Genomic DNA, 19,510 nt, shown 5'->3' with positions numbered 1-19,510 from the left:
AACCAGCTCTACATTTTACACATCTACAGGAAGTCAGAACAGTCATAGACCTGTTGACTTGTTTATTTATTCATTTAAGAGAAAAACTTCTCTCTTGGATAAGGGGAGGGAGTATTGACTCATGTGTGATATTAAAAGTGAAGCCAGTATCTAAACCTATATTTCTGACTAGACAATTATTCCTCTACAAAATGATGCTAGTGTCTCAGAAATAAATGTGAACTGGGATAAATGAAGATCCGAAATAAATAAAGCAGTCTAAATGCCTCTCCTCATCAGCAGGAGGAGGATGTATTTATTACCTGCTTGACACCTCACACTATATAGAACTCTATGTACCTTGTGCTCTTCCCAATGCTCACACCCCTATCATTTAGCTGAAAAGCTTCAATAAAAGGTTAATAAACTTGTGCAGTTATGAAAATCCACTGCAAGAAAATGCCTGGGAATTTGATTCCTTCTCTTGAAAGAGTCAAAACCAACCAGAATAGTCTTGGACTGTAGTTAATGGCTTAATTCCTATATTTTACTTCTAATCCTACTCTCTACCTTCCCGTTTCTTCGCAGTCATGCCCCAGCATCTGTGAATTTGCTTGGAGGTGATTCTTTCTACATGCTATTGCCGGGATCAGGGAGTTGTAATTGCCTACCCGCTGACCTTTAGCAAGCTGGACCCGCTCTGCACGGTGATGTACATAAATGGGTATGGCTCAAGGCAGAGTGTAGTAGGCATTCTGAAGGAGGTGCAAAGTCCTTAGGCAGGAGGGAGGCAGGAAAGAAAAACTCTGGCAGAGGGAGAAGCTTGCTGGAACAGGTGGCCTTTAAGCTGGGCCTGGAAAGATGGGTAGGATTTCAACAGGCAGATGTTGGGTGGGGGAGGGGAAGGCCAGGGCAGAGAGCAGGAAGAACACAGAAGAAGGCAATGCTGGGTCAAGGGAAGGGGGTGACTTGGCACTGCGGTCAGGGCTTAAAGACCTGTGCATGCAGTGAGATGGAGAAGGTTTTCCTCTCAGTGCCCAAGAGTTTTTATTCAGTGACAGTGTTCTGTGAGCAGAGAAGTATCAGAGGTCTGCATTTCAAGAATGCTAATTTGAAATGATATTTTATTACATGTTTATTTATTTTGTGTGCTAGCATATAGGTATGCACATGCTATAGCGTTCGTGTGGGGGTCAGAGGACAAACTGGGGACTCAGTTCTTCCTTTTCCACTGTGTATTTCCCAGGGATCGAACTCAAATCATCAGCTTTTCCCACAGAGCCACCTTGCTTTCTGTATATTTCTATTATTGAATGCGCTTCATTTTGCTGTGCTCAGCCATTTTATTGCTAACATTTTGCGATGAAGTCTCACTATGCAATCCAGGGTGCCCTGTAATTTCCTAAGTAGCTTGGGCTGGCCTTAAACTTAAGGTTCTCCCACCTCTACCTCCCAAATGCTTGAGATTATAGGTATGTTCCACCCTGCCAGGGCACTGGCTTCTTAACTGACATCTGCTCAAGGAGAGTTCTCTGGCCATTTTTGCTCTGTTCTACAGGGTAACTAACAATATTTTCGATACAGACATTTACTTTCCAGCTCCGCACTGTCGCTGGCTGAATGAGAGCATGGACCATACATTTCCCGTCCACTAGTATCTTCCCAGGGCTTTGCAGAGTAACCAGTACAGAGAGGACTCATTCTGTCCTCACTGAATGAATTAACTGAAGGAAATATCGTTACTTTTCTGAGAGAGATGTTGCTTGGAGATACGCTTAAATAAATTATTGAACATCTAGCAAGAAAGATTGAATACGTGACTCAACCTTACTGCCCCATGAGTGTAAGAGAAAAAACAAAGTAAAACAAAACAAAACTTACACTGTTTATAGATAAAATTTTCTCTTGATTCCTTTGTTCTTTCTTCCCGACATCTTCCACTTCCAACATTTTCTAGTGTATTTCAACTAAGTCTGGTAAATTTCCTAATGATCTGAAAAAGACTGCTCATAAGCCATGATCATGATGTGTGTACATGTATGTGCACACACAACAGGGGCCTTTTAGGTCATCTAGCAAGTTTTGAAACATTTTCAGTATCCAAACTAGTAGGTTCAGGGCCTTCCCTGGAAATGTGGTTTTTGGATTTCTTGCAAGGAATCGTGCTACTTACGATGCTTGGGATGAAAAGTAAATTGGGTTCTAAACTCTACTACAGGATAAAGTTTGCTTTCAAAATGTTTGAAGTATATATTTTTAAAATCAGGCTATAAAATTATACAGCTTTAGTAAAAAGATATAAAGGTGGATGATAGGAGACTGGATTCCAGGATACAACAGGAAGAACATACTGAGGCTACAGCTGAGAAATGCGCCATCTTGATACTGGAACCAAGAATACTTTTGAGTAATCTGTAGATAGGTGTATCCAGTACAGAAAGAATGATTAGGATGGCATTGTTTGTTTATTTGTTCATTCGTTTTGAGAGAGCACCTTGCTTTGTAGTTCAGGCTGACCTCAAACTCATATATCTCCCTTCAAATTATAAGGTCATAGATGTATGCCACAACTTGAGATGGCTTTTTAAATTAAATCTCATCTGGAATGGAATATTACTATAACTCATCCATGATTTCTAGAGGAAATAAAGGTAGAATTCTGAGCTCTAATTAATTTGTAAACTCTGTTCACATGATAGGAGAGAATCTCGTAATCATTTCATCTGGATCCATGGGGAGCATGAGGTAGAATCCTAAGGCAGCTTTTCGGGCACTTTGAAAATAAACATTACTTTTCAGAAAGATTGGCATAATATTTAAGCTTTAAAACTTAGTAATGAAAATGATGCTTTTCAACTGTCTTTAAAATTCACATCACTAGGGCCTGGGGATGTGGCTCAGTGGACTGAGTGATCGCAAGAGGCCCTGGATTCGAGTCTCAGCGCTATGCAAACCAGGCTTGGTGGGGGGAGCTGGGAACTGCAGTACTTGGGAGGTGAAGGAAGAAGGATCGTAAGGTCATCCTGGCTACTTAGCACGTCTGAGGGTATGTGAGCCTGGAAGAGATGAGAGTGTGTCTTGAATAAGTAAACAAACTGGTATGGGTGGAGCTTCTGTGTTTCATATTGCCTGGAGATTAGAATTTGCTGGTATTTTTCTTGACATGTTTCTCAGTGATGTGGACAGTTCAGTATTCTGAAAGGTGATAGAAACTTTCCACAGGAACAGCTCTGTGGATGAGCATCCATGTGTCTCAAAGATGCTGTGGACTTAGGCCCCCTCCTGTTCTCTGTTGTGGAACTAGGTAGTACAACCTCATAAGTCTCTGCTTCCCAGTGCTGTCAGGAAGAAATTTGCTCTCCTGACCCAAATACCAAGCCATGAGACTTGACAGCGAGTCCGTCTCCTGTCTCCACCCACCCCTCTGAGTGTCTGTCAAGGCTCATCTCAACTGTCCCCTATTTGGTAAGCTTTCTTCCCTTCTGTGTTCACCAGCAGGGACAAGATGGAGAAAGGGACTTGTGGTCATGGACTGTCTGGTCCTTTCCCATGACACGGCCCTTGTGTTCTCTGCAGAGCACGATTCTGTCTATGCTCAGCCTTCAAAACCACACATTTGGAAACTAACTCTGTCTTCACTGGATATATGCGGGGATATCCTGGGTAAATTCACCTAAGACCTCACTTGTGGGATTAGGTGGGGATTAAAGAAATGATGAACAAGACCAACGAGGAGAGCATCTGTCGTGGAAAAGGTCTCAAGAGAACGGGTCAGTGCTGTTGCTGCGCTAATGTCTCCAAGTCATATGTGGATTTTCTATGAACTGTGAGATTTCTTGGGGAATCATTAGTAGATCTTCCCCCAGTCAGGAACATCAAGAACACAGTCTGTCTCCAATGCTCATGCATGAGTGGACAGGATTGTCCTCAGAATCTGTACAATAACCTATGTGATCGGACCCAGACTGTTACTGGAGGGCTGTCCCTGCATTATTGACTTGTCGCATGTCCTTGTGTGCCCTGCAGTAGTTCCAGCTCTGCCGGTTATCCCAGGCAGTTTATTAATAGCAGCCCCTCCATGCCCTGAAAGCCATTTAGTTGGGATGATAAATATTACGATCACCCTAGTTTTGAGAGGCGTCTCACCAGCTTGATTCCCAGAACCAGAGCTCCTCACCAGGGGCAGTGCACATACCGTACTCAGCGGGCATCATGGGCGGAGGGAGGCCAGCTGCTGCATGTGACAGAAGTCCTGTATGCAGAAGAAATGCTTAGCAAACACAGCTGGCAAGAGACTGGAAGGGCAAGAATTGGTTTGTTCTTTCGTCTCTCTTTTCCTGGAAATAAACTTGGGAAGGATGTTGGATGGGAATCTAAGAGGATGAGAAGCGTTGACTGGAAAATCCTCTCTGGAATTTAGAATGATTGGCAGGAAAATCCTGCATGGGTAGAACATTTCCAGAAAGCAGCAATAAATCTAATAAACCCCAAACCAGAAATCAGAAACAAAAACAAACAAAAACAAAAAATAAACAAAATGGGCATGGGCTAATTAGCATGTAACTTTTTACCAGAACTTTACGGACTACCACTCTCTGGCATTCTAAATCTAGTTCATACACAGATGTCAGCATATGAATGGCAGCCTAGCCCACACTGTAGGCATGGACAAAGTGGGCATCCACTTCACCCACTCCCAGGCTCCTTTTCTTGATATTTTTGCCATCTCAGAGTTATGCCCTGTCCCTTCAATGTCACCATTTCCCTTGTGTCCCCTATCCTGTGCAAACCTAGGCAATTTGACTTACTTCTGGGTAGATTTTTAAATATCCTGATAATACATTTTCTTCCAAATTATATTCTGACTTATGGAACAAAAGTACTATTCCCTATTAAAGATTTTTTTAATTTTATTTTATTTTTTATTTTTTGGTTTTTCGAGACGGGGTTTCTCTGTAGCTTTGGTGCCTGTCCTGGAAGAATTTTAGACTCCAGAAAACCCATTGGGAAGGCAACCTGGGACCAACCAGTGCATCCTGGAGCTGTCTGGAGCAGGGCTAGCAAATGGTCAGAGAGCACAGGAAACCTGATCAGAATGCCAGCTCCTCACTGTTGGCAGTGTGGCTTTGGACTTTATTTGTAATAATAAGAGCTGGCTCTTTGAGTTGCTTTGAAAAGTAAATAAGATCATATTTAGCATTTAATACTGAGCCCGGTTCAGAGAGCAGCATGAAGGCCAAGAGCAAGTGTTCTGGTATTTGTAGACACAGGGCTACCTTTGGATGAAGGGCAGACAACTTAACACCCTGCTTCTGAGGAACAAGGGTAACTAACACTGCTTGCTCACAGTATGCAATACGATTGAAAGATTTACCTTGGTTCCTGGCATGATAAGCAACAAATTAGTCATGGCTGTCATGGTCGTCGTTAGCGCTGTTGACAGGGCTTACTGAACAATAGACACTGGCTTTGCTCTACCTGTTATTATGGCAATGGGGTTTCTGAATTCAGTTGAGAGATGGTCTTTCTTCCCTTCAGAATAATACTGAATGCTGAATCAATGAATCATTTCATGCATTATTCACCTTGACGGGAAACTTACTTGTGTTCGGGAGGTCCACTGTGTTTCTTCAGGGACCCATCCTAACCTTGATTGTCCCACTTGCTCCTTACCAAAGGTCACTTCTGTGCACCAGCCTGGTCTTTACAGGGTAAATGGTCTGTTTTTAACATGCTGTCGAGGGCAGTTTAAAGCACCCAGGGAAGGCCTTGTTATGAAATAGGATTTCTACTCAGTTGCCACCAGTCACGTAGTTGTACCCAAACTTGTGCTTTGATAGAAAAACAAACATTTGGTTAGCTCCTTGTACATATGTGGAGGAGAAGAGGAGAAAAAAAAATAGGAATCTGACCTCTGGGCAGTCACTTTCCCAATCCTCCGTTCTGGCTGGTGTTCAAGGACATAGAGGCTGGACACACCACACCTGCTCTGCCCTCCTTTCTTCTGCACTAAAAACCAGCCAGTGCCAGACATGGAACAGGAAACAAAGAGCATGGGGACTTGACTATGGCAGAGTTCCTCGAAGCACATTTTTCTCAAGAATTATGCCTGAATGTGACTTGCTTGGATTCCAATGATCTTTGGATTTTTATGATTGTAATTACAGGACTCCAAGAAAAAAATCAAAAGTCAAAACGAAGGCCTTTGGCTCTAGAGTACAGAAAAAGACAACAGCCAGGGCTTGACATGCAGAGAGCAGGCTGCAAAAGTGACTCTTGAGGCTCAAGCCTGCAAATCATTGGGGTGGTGCAGTTGCCCCCAACTCTAAGCACTGATAGGTCACCGAGCCCTTGTGGGAGGGGGACTGCATGCCAAAGTGGCACGAGAAAAGCAGTCAGGTAAACTGCTGAAGAGATGAAGTGTGGATACTGTGATGCTGAGGCCGATGAGCTGGCTTTGTTCTCCAGCAAGGCCCTCGCCTGCTTGACAAACCTCACTGAGGGAAACCACTGACTCCAGTTCTCATTTTCATCCTCTTCCCATTCGGCTTGTTCACAGGTTGTCTGGACTGTTTTGGTGGTGGGGGCGGCGGCGGTGGCCACACATGCAATGCGTGTGTGTGTGTGTGTGTGTGTGTACCACACACGTGCAGGTGTCTGCAGAAGCCAGACGAGGGAACCATGTTCCCCAGAGCTGTTGTTACAGGTGGCTATGAGCTCTCTGACAATGGGAGCTGAGAAAACCTTAGGTTGTCTGGAAGAGCAGCAAGCACTCTTAGCCACTAAGCCATCTCTCCAAAAGCCTTTGCTTTTGATTTTTGAGACAGAGCCTTGGTCATTCCCCTGATTAGCCTGAAACTTTTAGCAATTCTCCTGCTTCACATTCCAAGGTGCTGAGATTACAGGTATGAACGCAGATTATTTTACATATTAAGCTTCATCATTTACTAGTCCTGGGGGTTGAGAGCAGGGCCTGTCACATGGTAGACAAGCAGCTCTTCCTACACCGTTTAACTTGTTATTTGATTCACTTGTGTGTTTTCACAAGCGAGCAGGGAGCCACTGCAAGGTAGGGCTATATCCTATTCCCTTTATATTTCTAGTACCTGGAACACTCAGAAACTCAGTGAGAATTGGTGAAACATGCTCAAGTCAGAACTTTGACTAAAAGGCTTTCATTCTAAACTAGTGCCCAATTTTGTGTTGGCACCATCAATGACTCTGTCACGGTTCCACAGAGAGCCTTCCTTCCAATCTACACACGTTAAGTTTTTCAAGCACCCGCAGAACATGGTTTAAATATCTACCCCGTGCCAGCTACAGAGGGGGCTGTGCAGATGGAACACATTTTCTCCCTTCTTTTGCAAGATTAGTCTCTGTCACGAACCACACTGTATATTCAGAAGCCACCCTAATAAATATCACTGGGTTTATTTGATAGCTTTGGCTGTCGTTTGAAACAGAAAATCAGTCCAACCCCAGAGCAGTTAATATCAGTTCTAGAGCCCCAAGCCTCAGTGGGCCAATGTTTTCATCATATGGAGACAATCTGAATTTTACTGCCACCAAGAAACAAAGGCAATATCAGCTGCGAGAATTAGGAATGCAGATCAGCTTTCACGGCACTGTGTGGCGATCATAGAAGTACACTTTCGTGTTGCCGCAGACAGCATTTCTAGTAGCCAAACTATGGTGCTGGTGTGTGGGGAGTGTGGAGGCCTCAGTGGCCTCCCTGCCTTTGATCTTTCGAATGTCTGAAGTTGTGAGATTTTGCATGCTATAATAATAATCTGGGAAAACGTACAGCCACCATAAAAAGACATTTCTCTATTAGTCCAGGAATAATCTCTTATAACAAAACCACCTGACAGAACCATGTGGACACATATCACCCGGATGAAGACCAAAGATATTTTTACAACTGGGGATTATTTTCTTCCCTTTGTACAAATCCATATGGTGCCGATTCGCACGTCAGTCATTTGCGGTGCTGTCTCATTCAGCTCCAACAATAGAACAGAAAATGTTTGTTCCCCATTTCTACAAAACTAAAACTTGGTATTAGTCATTCTATTTTTCCACGCCCATGTTTCTCTATGTAATGGCATGTCACCTTGACTGGAAATGAATGCTAAGTGTGAAAAAAGTCACCATGAAATATGGGACACACTCTGCTTGATCCTTCCTCCATTCTTGGCTGCTTCCTCTTCTAGAATCAATTGTCTAATTCTTCCTTCAGAGGATGCTACTTGCTCCCCTGTGAAAAGCCCATCTGCCTGCGAAGTGTCATAGCCATCTGGGGACACTGGACTGCAGCATCTCCCCAGTCAATCTATTTGTCTGCCCATTCACCTTCCTACCTACCCATCCTTCCACTCATCATCCAATAGAAAGTGGTTGAAGAGTGTGTCCACTGTGTATTGGGGATCCTTTCCTAGGGCGTTTCTGACTGTGGTGTATGTGCTTCCAGAAATAAAATGGGGAGAGAGGAGGTAGGAACATTCTACCAGCATGCCTATCTAAGAAGAGCAGAGTGCTTCTATCCAGAGAGTGACCTTCCACTAACAAGTAGGGGTAGACTCTGACAGACTCATTTCTTTCCTGAGTCCTGTCCAGAGGTTTCATCTGCTAGCTAAAGGAATTCTAAGTATGATCAAATAAGCCAGCCCAAATAAGGCGTTTGGACTATAGGAGACAGTGCTTTGGGAGTGGGAGACAGCTTGAGCACATGTATCACGGAGATAATCCATCCTAAAGCCATACAAATCCTTTAGTCCAAACAGAAGGGAGGAGGAGAGTCATTGCTCTCACTTAGGGAATCCCAGACTCACTACAGTGCCTGAAACTCCATGAGGGAACTGCAGCGGCTGCCCCTGCTGCATCAGCCTCAGTCCGGATGAAGACAGTGCTGGGTTTCTAGATGAGATCGGGGAAGTTTCACTGGAGCTCAGCCTTGGGGAGTCCAAGATGAGTTAGTGCTGAAATGAACAGTGCAAAGCAAAGATCCTATGTAAACAATAATAAAACTTCCTATGAAATCTACTGTCATCAAGCACAATGCTTGGGCAAACCTCTGGCAAGCGGTACATTGGACCTCTGTGAAAACTGCCCTGTAGGACTTCATGCACTGTTGATCTAGGATCCTTAATAGTAGAGTCCTGTAAGGGAGTAGAGCATAGAGAGAGGATGGAGGAGGACCAGAGGGAGCCTGGATTTGAGCACTTGTTCTACGATGAACCAGCTTATAGTTTTGAAAAACAGGAAACTTCTGTGTTAGTGTTGTCATGGCTATAAAACCAGAAGACTAAATAAGTTATATCTCTATCTAAAGCTCTAGTATTTATAACACATCAAACACACGATACATGCCACGAAGAGGCAAAAGCAGGAAGAAAATCATGATGGCAGCACACAGTAGGACCTGTCTAGTTCTTCAAGAATATCCCTGAAGACTTTCTTAGAAATGACATTTTGCTTCCCCCAAACTCAGGAGACTTTATTTGAACAATTCTTTTCCTAGTGCTCTCCACTCTTCACCTTTTGTCCTTATTGTTGACACACACGTCTTGCCTTCCTCATGAACTCTAAGCTCCTTCAAAACATGGTCCATCTTTTGATCTCTTGCCATGTCTAGCCCTGGATCCACAAATACTTGGTGAATGAATCAATGGTTCTACGAAGAGTGCCTGATTAGCTCTTCTTCCAAATAATTATTCTTTCTACTTCAAAGATAAAATTGAGACCCAAACACTCCAACTTATTTATCTCAGTTTACAAAATTGAAGTCTCAGTTCCAAAGTACTTAGAGCGATGAACTGTTCTTTTAGCAAACCTCCACGGTCATCCATTCTAATGACTATTCCATTAATATCCAAAGTCTGAGAAACAGTAATAATTAAAACAACCATAATGATAATATCAACTATGCCAAGAACAATAATAATTGCGACTTTTTTGTTTTAACTGAGACACCTTTCCAGTTCAGAAACATGGTCTTTGGGGAATATTTCAGATCTAAATTGAATAAAATCAGAAATAGTTTTTTTCTTATATAATTTTCCCACGATTGAGCATTTTTAAAAATGTGATAACTCTATAACAGTGATGACCTCTGTATGTGGTATCTTCTTATTCATTCTCTTGGCAAATATTAGACATCATGACTCAGGTATAATGTGATATAGCGAAGATATACAAATGAGAATAATATGGTTCTTTCAAAGGTGACAGAGCAGAAGACGAAATGAAGCTATGAAGACAGCACTTGGGTACAGCATGGGGCTCTGAATGCAGACAGACTCACTTTTCAGGACTGTCCTCTATGGCCTTGAGTCATCTAACTTATCCTACAGGAAATTACTGATGCTGAAGACTGAATGTCAAAAATATAAAGGCATGGGCCATGAGGTATTCCAACAGGACTCTTCTTTTGTGACATAGCCATCTGACTCAAGCCAGGAAAATTCAAACAAAGGAGAGACAGTCTGTCTACATTCCCGTTTGTTTTGAGCATGCAGAGATTCCTTGGTGGTTGGTGCCACCAAGACCTAACTCTGGGTGAGATGCATGCCCCTGTCAACAAGATCTCCTTCATTCCCAACCTCCAGTGCAAATATTTTTGGCTCACATTTCCAATAGTGATAATTGCAACCTCTTGAGAGGGGTTTTTACATTTTTTTTCCACAAAGACCCTCCCTTTTTTGTCTGTTAAATGCTAAAGAGTCCTCAGAATAGTTTTAAGATAATAAGATATAGGATAGTTAAAGATATACACATACTTATGCAAATAATAATAAAAGCATCTGAATAATGTTAGCACCAAAGAATAAAATGGTTTTGAGGTTGTGTCAGTGATGGTTTAGGATATATGAATCAACATAACATCAAAATAGCTTTTAATTCTACACAACTGGGTTAGCACTACACTTATCCAGTGCATTCATTACTAGGATGAACTATTTCAACTACTGGCCAGGAGAATACAAGTTGCAATTCTTACCCCATTTGAGCCCATTCTAGCTCACAGTGTCTCCTGAATTTAGAATAAGACTTCTAAAGTAAAAAAAAAAAAAAAAAGAAAAAGAAAAATTGAATCTTTTTAAAACCTGTCCTCTATGTTAGGCATGGTGCTTCTCACCTCAGTTCTAGTAGCCAAGAAGCTGAGACTAGAGAGCCAGGCCTGTGAATTCTGGTCTAGCCTGAGCTAGATAGCAAAAACTTGCATAACAACAACAAAAAACCTGCCCTCTCAAAATACTACAGAGCAAATTAGTCTCATTTAATTCTCTAGTTTCTTTTAAATAAAGTTTTCCATCTGAAAACATTAAATGTTATTCCCAATTTCATTGACATCTCTTTCTTATTTACCAGAAGGAATTTCTTAATTTTCAAACTAAACAATGAAAAGTCAGATCATGAGCAAGTATTCCAAACTGTTACAATCAACTTGCATAGTCCCCCAGGATTGGAGGACAAATCCAGAGCAGTGCCTTGACATCATCTATGACATGCTCATTCACTTGGGGAAAAAAAAAATCTGTCAGAATATTGTCTTATTATTTCTAATGTTTAAACAGTAAGATATCTTTGTAAAGAGGACTGATTTTTTAAAATGTTAATTTGACTTTCTTACTAAAATAACCATTTTAAATCATAAAGAAGTTAGGCAAATTAAGGCAAAGGAAGAAAGAAAGGAAAGAAAGGAAGGAGGGAGGAAAGGAGGGAGAGAAGGAAGGATGGAAGGAGGGACAGAGAAAGGGAGGAAGGGAGAGAGGGAGGGAGAGAGGAAAGGAAAAAGGGAGAGGACAGAGAAAAGAAAAGAAAGAAGGAAGGAAGGAAAGAAGAAAGAAAGAGGGAGGGAGGGAGGGAGGGAGGGAGGGAGGGAGGGAGGAAGGAAGGAAGGAAGGAAGGAAGGAAGGAAAGACAGACTGGTGCCAGGGTAGATGATGGAGTTTGTCATTTGTTTAGCTTCTGGTTGATATGTGTGTTTGAAGAATTTGGAGGCCATATCTCCTCGGAAATAAAGGGCAATCTTCTATCCCACCTCTAAATTAGATGTAGCTGGGTCTTAGTGGATTCAGACCAGATACAGTTTGTTATGTAACAGTTCTGGTATGGGAAATAAAACATTGAATAAGAAACAGTCTCTGTCCTCAAGGACCATTTGAAAGTAAGTGGAAGATGTAAGCAAACGATAACACAGGAAGTCACAACCCATACTCAGATGGACGCAGAAGTATGTAGCCTGAGTGTAGGGTGGAGTCAAGAAAAGATTTGAACTACTATAACGAAGAGACTTCTGTTGTCAAGCAGCCTTGATAATAAGGCAAAATTCCCACTACACTTCAAAGTGTTCTGGATTATGATTCACATCAAATATCTTTGGTTTTTCCTATAATACTGAGTTCTTCTAGGAACCTTCTCTCCATTACTGTGGCAACCTATATCCTTGCAGAGTGTTCTGTAGGTAACACTTTCTCAATGCCTACTTAGGATACCTGAATGGAGGTCAAGGAGGGTGGGCTTGGAACTGAAGATCTGCAGCAGCTTGACTGGTGACATTCTTTATGTGTGTTAGTTCCCGTGTGTGTAGGAGGGGGCAGAAGACTACTTCAGGTCTTGGTTTTCAGATGCCAGCCACCTTGACTTTTGAAACAGCATCTCTCATTGGTTGCATGCTTACCAAAAAAAGTGAGGTTGGATAACTGTCAAGCACGGAGGTCTATGTTTTTCTCTCCCCAACTATGGAAGTACAAGCACACTATGCCCTATGTGTCCTAGGGGTTGAACTCAAGGTAAATTTCTTACCAACAGCGCCATCTATCCATCCCATTTGTGTGACATTCTGAAAGCCTGAAGTCTTGATAAACCTATCTGTAAAATGGGGATGATGGTGATGATGAAGATGATGATAATAGCTAGGATTGTTGTAAAAACTGCATGATATCTGCAAAGCATTTAGCAAAGTCACATTTGAAACAGCTGTTCTTACAGAGGCAAGAATGTGGAACTGAAGTCCAAGGTGGGATGGAGCCCAAGGATGCATTCTCTTCTTCAGTGTGAAAACTGAACTCAGAAGAAACGGGAGGCTTTCCGAGGAAGCATGCGAGCAAGGAAACCAAGTCACCTTACTTTGCCAGGTTAAGCATTTTTCATAATATCTAGATAACATTCTTCTAGGTCAAGAAAGTGTTAATATGATTTTTTTTTGTCTAAAACTAAGCACCATTTCTGGTCTGTCTCCTCCAAAGTTTAGGAGGAAATGAAACTCAAAAAGGCTGATATTCTTTGTTGGGATGAAGCCTTCGATATACATACCTGAAATCCATACCTCTGTGTCATGCAAAAGTATCATAGGAAACAATTTGAGTAATCTTTTTTGAGTAGAGAATCTGGTCCCAAAGCATGAAGCAAGCTCTTGTTCTAGAGACTGGCTCAGCTACAGCTCTCAAATACACTTAAGGCTCAGCATGTTTTCATGTGTTTAGTCTATGAAATATAGCATGAGCATGTAACTAATATACTCATTTGCATATATACCTAAATCACTATAAAAAGCACACATATAATTCTATTGTTATTATGCAAAGAGGTTCACTAGGTATCTGAGATGTACGCTTATGTGATTGAAAGAATGGTTGTATTTTTAACTATTCAATGTTATGGTTACACAAACACACTTACTAATACCTGAGGTTTTGATGTGATTTTTATCATCTGTTATGAGGGATGCACTCACTGAATGTTAGATGAATTGTTAGTTTTCAAATGAGTAATAAGGGGAAAAAAGTTTCCTTAGAAAGCTGATGGTATTTAGATTCCTAGCAGAGATGATTGGTGGGAAAATCTCATTTTTACAGCTACTCGATTCTTATTAAATATGTCTACCTACCAATGCAACCATTATAATTAGAAACCATAATGGCGACCATGTCACAATGTCAAATAACTGTGGTAAAGCATTGGAGACAAACACGTTTTCATGGGTGAAGAGATGAGTCTCCTTTCAGCCTTGAGTCACAGCTACAGAACCAGGGTGGGTGTTACTTTTAAGGCAGAAAACAGTTCAACTAGACAATGCCAGCCGTTTCACATGAACTGGTCAGGAGGTCGCCTGCCCAATGTCTTCCCTCCCACCTGCTCTGATACTGAGAAAATTACAATAGATGAGAATGGTAGGCTGGGGCATACATGAGCCCACATCATGAGAATCATGTTTGGGAGTATTTGTGTTCTTGGTCTCATGTTCATGTTTCATGTGAAACCTCCCCCTCTGGAGAACTTCCCTAAAGCTATGCATTCCCTTCATTTCTAATTCCCTTGCATGAAAAAATCAGAAAAAAAAAAAGCTTTTTAGTGAATTGTTTCCACAAGTACGTCCTCTTACTAGGGTTATTATACCAACCAAAATGTTCTTACTGTAAGTATTTTTTTTTAAAATTTCAGTGTAATCTTTAAAAAAGAGACAGAGATGGGCTATGGTTTATTTGATTATCTGAAATGAGTTGGGGTGAGGGGTGCTAAGCCACCGTAAACTGAAAAGCAGCAGTTGAGGCTCTGGGTCTTGGATGAGAGGTAATAAATCTTATCCTATTTCCCAGTCTTCTCTGGGTTAGTCATTTCTCTCTCCCGTGCTATACCCTATTCTTACAGCAGTGTACTTGGTTCCATGAAGACCCCAAATAAATCTCTCCCCTCCCACAGAGCTCCTCCAGCATCCAGGCACCACACACAGCTCTAGACAGTAAGTAGGAGTGTGACAGAAACCACTGCAGCCTTACACGGGGGAGGGTGGAGACACACAGTGACCTCACTCTTCTCCCAGACACTAAGGAATCCTGAGTTTTGTCCTTGAAACCCTCTTTTCTTTTATTCAAGGGCACCAAACATCCAGCAGAGTACAGTGGCCCTAGGAAAACGTAGATCTAAATGTTTTCAAGGTCTCATTCATGCATACACAGGCAGCTCCCTAAGCCTCCTGTAATCTACCTTGTGGGCTTGAAGTCATGCTTTCTTGACAAAACTACCTTGGCTTTCCTTTCTCTGAAACATCTATCCCTAGCCCAGTGGACCCCAGGCCTTTTCACTCACAGGGACAAATAACTTTCCCAGAATGAGAAGGTTCTGTGATCTGTGAGAGTGGGTTCCAAAGCCCCAATCTGAGCCTCTCCTCAAGCCCTCACATACAGTAATAAACTGGATGGTGGATGAACCAAAGAGAGGAGAGAGACAGGATCTGCCCAGGCTAACACCTCTAAACGGCTAACTGACACCTAGTGAGGCCACCTGGCTACTTAGAATTCATCACTGCCAGTTACCCTCTTTAAGAGCAAGGCATTCTTTCTTCTGAGAACATTTAGCGAGTGTACTCTCAGAGTCTTCTCTGAAGATAAAGACAGCAATAAATCTCAGTAGTCAGGAATCTGACAATAGTTGGGAAGGGCTAGGTTTAATCATCTCTGAGCTCTTAGAGATAGATGCCTGACTCTTGTTAGCATGTTTTAGACTCCGGCTATCACTGAAACCGCTTATTCCACATCTCTGCTTTTAAAAGCCCCACTCCTCTAAGGGTTACTGATTATGCAGAGGCCTTGAACTTACACTTGAGACATGCTTACAATAATGTTCAGTCCTGCTGATGAAGCAGCAGCAAAAACAAACAGAAACAGATATAATTCTTGGTGAAGCATCAAGGAACCTCGCTCTTTCTCTTTTGCCCTTCCCTGAATTTGGCTTCCCGTTCTTCCATCTCCTAAAAGCCTAAGGATTGCTTGAGTGGAGTCAACAGGTGAAGCTAGCTAAAAGAAACAGAAGTTGAGCTCACTAGTGATAGCTTGCTGCTCTCCTTATGTCGGGCAATTCCAATTCTGAAGCAAAACTAGAAACAACCCCTCTGGGTGGCATATCTCTTCAGAAGACTGGAGACTGTGTTTTCCAGAGGGGGAAGGGCACAGAAGCTTTAACAGGCATTCTGTAGCCACCGGGAAATTGGTGTAAGCGCATGGAGGTGTCACTTATTTCTGAGTTTGCATGCTGCCCCCTTCTGGCTTCTACACCCAGGCTTGTCAGCACAGCAACCGCATTTATTTCAACCCCACACCTGTGGAGTACCTGGGACCACAGAAAAGAGTGTTGAAAATGTTCAAGGCATCTCATCACATGTATATCCTTGAGGCTAACCAGAGGAAACAGACTCATTTCCCCTCCGGCTCCTGGTTCTCATTGGAGGCTGCCCACCATCACAGAATCCCACTTCACATTCTTGCTGCGTGAAACATCTCCTTCTCCACCCTCGTAACTCCCACATGGCCCTGGGACTCATCTCTGCAAATTAATACCCCACCAAGGGCTGGTCCTGCTGGGCTGGACAGTCAAGGGCTGGACAGTCAAGGGGATTTTCCTACTAGACGTGGCGGCAATGGCAAATATGCCAAATTGGTGGGTTAGTGTTGCAATGAATGGTCTAAGGACCACGTCTTTTTTTTTTTTTTAGCCCGATATGTGAGCAGGTTTGGTTTTACACATTATTAAGTCCATGTGTATGATTCTTAGAGACAAGAGAGTCATGTGATAGGAGGAGACGCAGGTAATTGAAGAAGCAGATGCCACCATAGATCAAATTTATAATTACATGTCTTCCTCTTCTAAGCAATTCATCTTACATGCTGGTCCTTTGTGGGACTTGTCAGAAGCCCAATAGCGGGCACATTTTCTTGGGCTGAAATAATTCATTACGGGTCTTCTAACTGCTTAACAGGGTCTAACGCTAAGCCCTTGCCTGCCACCTGGCACCTATGTTGTCACAGCCCTGGAGCACAAACGTGGCTAGCCCAGGCTGCAGGGTGCCTGGGAGCCTGCAGTGTCTCCCAGTTCGCCCTTCACCCAGGCAGACCAGTCGTCTCACACCCGTCGAACCCAGGACTCAATCGGGATCCAGCACTGTTCTCTTGAATCAGAAGAGAGCTATGAGTTATTTTAAAACAGCTAGAGCTAGAGTTATTTTTAAATATTTAAATGCCTATGATTTGGTTAAATGAGGCTGTACATGGTGCGAGGAAACCTAGAGCTCTGGTTAGCTATTGTGAGACTTAGAAAGAATGAATATTGGACTACCTCTCTCCATAAAACTGGTAGCAGGAAACAGTAGATAATCAAAGCACTATGGGTACATATATATGCCTATAGTCCCCCCCCCTTTATCCATAAATATATTTGAAAAGCCACAAATGTATCAGACTATACAAAGAGAATGTGTTCAGATCCTCACTGAGTCAATACCAACACACCCAGTATGGCTTTAGAGTTCACCAGCGAGAAGAAATGAGCTAAAGAAGACAGACAACGGCTCCTAATACAACTGCCAGGCCTGTAGGCTGGCTCAGCTGTACCAATCTGACGACCTGAGTTTGAGCTCAGGATCCCACTGTGAAAGGACAGAAGTGATTGCCTAGAGTTTTCCTCCAATTTCCATATATGCACCCCATACACACACACACACACACACACACACAAACACACACACACACACACCAATACTCAGCACATCTACTGCTTGTCGTGACCTTAAAAAAAAATGCCCTGTGCGATCGTTCACTTTAGTCAAAGGGCAAACATGTGATATTTTCCTATATCCATGGTAGAGCTACGCACGCCATTCTTCTTAATGACGAAAGAACACATTCATCTGATTTAAAGAAAGTGGGTCATTTACATTCTCCATGGTGATATGCAAAGTAAGTAGCTTTCTTATAACTTCCTTATCTTGCTTGGCCAGGCACAAGATTTGGGATAAGGACAGTGCTGAAACTTAGGCGCCACCAAGGGACGAGCCAACTACGAACTGCCAATGAATGGATCAGCACTACTAGGAAATATTAGGAACGGGCTCGAAGAAGTGCCGGTTAGCTAAGTAAGGCACCTGGTTACCTGTACCTGCATGTCATCCTGAAGAGACCCCTACTCTGTATGTTCCCCACACCAAGAAAAGCACTTCTTACAGAAGATGGGGGCCAAGATCAGCCCTTGAGGACTGCCCCAAAGAGGACCAGCCCTTTATCAGAGTTACTCAGTCCCTTTGGCTTTTCCGGGAAGATGGAACTGATTAAGCAATGTTAATTTAATCATAAGTAATCAACATGGGAAAAAATTACATAACCAACTTCAAAATTGTGAATCAAAGATGGCAAAAACCCCAGGAAAATAGCTGTTTTGTCGTCTCCCCTGACCACACAAAATTTTCACCTCAAAAATAGACAGGGAGAAATCTATAAGTTTGACGATTAAATAAAACCGAACTATGAACCTACATTGCCTGGAAATGGTTATATTTAGTGTAAAGTTCTTCAATTCATATTTTTAACTATTCAGTCCAGGCTGGCCTGGAACTCACAATCCTCCTGCCTCCGTTTCTTGAGTGCTGGGGTCAAAGTGTATGTTTTTAACCAAAATTGAGAGAGTTTGGAACTCATTCCGTCGAGGGTTCTGAAAGACAAACTTGCTTTTAATTCATCAATAAAGGTATACAGGTAAGAATAATTCGAGTTTGTTTTATAATTGCTGCCTTGTTTCTTTCCTTTTCTCCTTCAGAGAGTCTAAAGGCACAGTGATAGCTCAACCGTGAGGCTATGTATCCATTTGGTCACATGCGTAAGAAATCAAGACCATGCCCAAGTCAGCTTTGGTTTCCTGATCAGAGGGAGCACATTAAAGTAGTAGGTAGGTGAACAATATGCAAAACCTGCTTCCTAAACTAGTCCATGATGCTTGACTTGCGATGGGTTACCGTCAATGTAATGAAAATCACCAAGGGGTACCCGCACGACAATTTGTAGGTACTGGTGTTATTTTACAAAGAAAGATCACGGTGGAGTTTAAAGGTCTCTGTTTTTCCACCTACGCAGAATCCAGTAGGTTAATCTACCTGGCGGTCACAGCCATGCACAAACAACGTGACTAACTACCCGGGAGAACTCAGGAGGGCTTTCACTCCGCGCTTCTCTGCGTACCAGCCCCACAGACAGACGTGAATCCACCTTAGTTGCCTCGGGAAGGCAGAAGACAGAAACCTGTGCGCGTCAGATCACTGGTGACAAGCCACTTACCTGCAATGACTGGATGGAAGCCTCCTCCTGGGGTCCCTTGTGCGTCTCCTTGTCGCTCTCCTCTGTGTGAATGACACGAACCACAGCGGGGCGTGCACAGGATCGCCTGGGGCGGCCGCAGCCTGGTTCCGCTGGAGACCCGGGAAGCAGCGCGGGTGTGTGCGGAGCAAGCTGAGCCTAGCAGAGCGCGCAGAGGGCGGAGCGCGTCCCGGCCGCGCCTGCAGATGTGGAAGGAGCTGGAGACAGCGCTGAGTCCTCTCGGCGCTGCGCTGCGTGGGGATATTATCACAGACTGGGATTTCTATTGGCTCGGAACACCAAACAAATCACACCAGCCACCCCCTCCTTCTCCGCTTCACTCAGCTCTTGCTTTTCTTCAAACCCACAAACATTGCAGCCACACACACACTTCAGTCGCTAGCCCTGTTTCT

The 19,510-nt window shown here is 43.0% G+C and overlaps 1 protein-coding gene across 1 annotated transcript in view; it reads right to left on the bottom strand.

Annotated features, from left to right (window-relative positions):
- Positions 1–19,304, bottom strand: part of Grem2 (gremlin 2, DAN family BMP antagonist) — a 103,572-nt gene extending 84,268 nt beyond the window's left edge. The window contains exon 1 of the mRNA XM_041643406.1: positions 19,080–19,304. The gene's annotated coding sequence lies outside the window, so the exon portion shown is untranslated. The remainder of the gene's footprint in view (positions 1–19,079) is intronic.
- Positions 19,305–19,510: the final 206 nt, after the last annotated feature.

This window comes from Microtus oregoni, unplaced genomic scaffold (assembly GCF_018167655.1).
Source record: "Microtus oregoni isolate MIOR12 unplaced genomic scaffold, Mior012 000086F_ref0000336, whole genome shotgun sequence".
NCBI lineage: Eukaryota > Metazoa > Chordata > Mammalia > Rodentia > Cricetidae > Microtus > Microtus oregoni.
The sequence above is the reverse complement of the archived record's forward strand: the minus strand, read 5'-3'. Positions and strand labels throughout refer to the sequence as shown.